Genomic DNA, 2,697 nt, shown 5'->3' with positions numbered 1-2,697 from the left:
TTCTGCTCCGCCACTGCGCGCGTCGTCTTGATTACCGCGGGATGAGCATCGGAGACCGGGCGCGGGGCGTCGCTGGGGATAGTCGACGGGAGGTAGCGTCGGATCCTGTCGACATAGAAGGTAGGGCGGAGGCATAGTGCTGTAGGAAGTTGAAGTGAATACGCGTCGCCTAGTGCCTTCAAGACCGTAAAGGACTCAATAAATTGCGTGGTCGATTTGTTGGAGCCCAAATTTGTCGCAGATGTGGGTGTAATGCCGGTGGTAGATAGCAATACACGGTCGCCCACAGCGAGCTTTCAAAACAAAATACGCTGATCAGCGTACTCCTCCAAACGGTCCACAGCCGTGGTGATTGCATCGCGTACGTAGCGATCACAGACACCCGCCGTTGGACGAAGTCGTGGGCGGCCGCAGCGTCACGCGGCCGTGGCTCCGGGCTCAGTTCGAAGCTCGCGGGCAATGACTCGGGTGATGCAGCCGATCCGGGTGTGGCATGGTATTCGACCGCGCGACGACGCTGACGCGGGTTGATCAGCGTCCTAGACGTCCAAGCCGCGATAGATGATGGAGCCCCTCTTGTCAGTACGAGTCTGCACCCTGGGTAAAGTAGCTGCAGCTCCGCGCCGGGTTGTCACAGCAGTCAATATCGCTGAGGCGGCGTCGCGAGCAGGCTCATGACTGTCTTCAGCGGAATCGGAGCTGTGGCGACGACACTGTTGTAGGACTGGTCTGAAACGGGGTAAGGAGCGCGGGAACGCGGGGATGACGCCCGTGGTTCACGTTGAATGGAGTGAGATCCGTGGAGGAATGAACCGCGTTATTGATCGCGAGCTCGACCATAGGCAGAAACGAACTCCAGGACGTGTACGGCGTGGCGAAGCTCCGCAACACGGCTTCGACGGCTCTGTTCGCTCGCTCGGTCTAGCCGTCCGTTTCCGGGTGTGACGCGGTGGACATCTTCGACCGCGTCCGGACAAGCTGGAAGATCTTCGACCAGAAAGCTAAAGTAAATCGGGGATCTCGATCGGAGACGATCGACGTCGGCAAGCCGTGATGGCGATACACGAGGTCGAGAAATATCCCCGCGGACTGTTGCGCGATGACTGAAGCAGCAACGGGAGCAAGATGGACCATTTTGCAGAGGCGATCAACGAAGACGAGGGTACCACTGCGACCTTGAGTGTCGCGGGGAAGATCGAAGACGAAATCCATGCTAACGGAGGACCATGGATTTATAGCTACTGAAGACGGCGAAGCGGGGTCTTCTTTGACGGTGAAGGCTTCACGCGTTGGCACGCCTCGCAGGAGCGGACCCACCTCCGCATCCAATTGTACATGTGCGGTCAATACTAATCCCGAGAGAGCGACGCGAAGGCTTTTTCGCGTCCGAGATGACCGCCGCTGGGTGAATCATGAAATTCATGAATTAATCGTCGTCCTCTTGGACGACGCTTTAAGTCAGCAGGTTGTCGTGTAAGCTAGATCGACCCACTTGAGCACGATTGCGTGGAGAGAGAGTACGTCGCGTCAATTCGAACGGGCTCTGCAGGAACGCGATCAATTCGGAGCATGTCGCGTCCGAAGCATACGCGGTCGAGATCGAGTCACGTAGTGAACTACGGAACTTGCAGCGACATCGTCAGCCGTACAATCGGCGCATTCGTCTTCGTCCTTATCACTAACCGCGTGGCGACCGAGAGGTGCGTAGTCTGGCCGACGCGAAAGCGCGTCGGCGAGGATGCTGGTCTTGCCTGGCTGGTAGTGAGCAACGAAGTTGTACTCGGAGAAAAGGAAGAGCCAGCCCGCCATGCGCTGGAACAAATGCGGGCTCTTCGTTGCGGTTTGCAACGACGCGTGGTCTGTGTAGACGGCGAAGGTCTGTTCTCACAAGAAATATATCCGGAACTTGATCAGTGCGTAGCGCATGGTCAAGTGCTCTTTGTCGTGCAGGGTGATAATTGCGCTCCGCCGGTTTTAACTGGCGTGACTGGTAGCACAACACACGCTCGCTCACCTCTTCATCGAATTGCATGAATGCGCAGCCGATTGCGAAGTCGCTAGCGTCGCACACGACGTGGAATCGCTTGGAATGATCATCAGGACGGGCGCGGTGGATAAGCTCGTCTTCACTGCGTCAAAGGCTGCCTGGTGCTCTGGACGCCACACCGTCAGCCATGAGGAGATGTGACATTGGGCGAAATGCTGCAAAGTTCTTCGAGTAGTGATGGAGGTACGTCGCGAGTCCGAGCTAGTGCCGAAGCTGTTTAGGATCATGAGGGGACGGCCAAGCACGGATGGCTGTCACGTTTTCGGGATCAGACCAGACACCGTCCTTGCTGACGTAGCTACCGAGGACTGGGATCTCGGGAGCACAGAAGATGCATTTCTTCAAGTTGGCAAACAGCTTGTTTTCACGCATCACTTCGAGCATCGTACGGAGGTGTAGCAGATGGACCTCGGTATCCGTCATTGCGTCTTCGCCATGACTGTGAATGAAGATGTCATCAAAGTAGCTAGGCGTGAAGTCGCGATACGGGCGTAGCAACTTGGATACCATGCGGTTGAAGGTGGCAGGGGCGTTCTTGATCCCCTGAGGCATGACGACCCCCTCTATGGAACATTCCACTTGGCGTGTATGACAGCGGTCATCGTATGTATGCTCTCGCGCATTAAGATATCAAAGAAGCCGTCCATCAG

The sequence above is a fragment of the Phytophthora infestans genome, genomic scaffold, assembly GCF_000142945.1.
Source record: "Phytophthora infestans T30-4 supercont1.21 genomic scaffold, whole genome shotgun sequence".
Classification (NCBI taxonomy): Eukaryota; Oomycota; class Peronosporomycetes; order Peronosporales; family Peronosporaceae; genus Phytophthora; species Phytophthora infestans.
Note: the sequence above shows the minus strand (reverse complement) of the source record.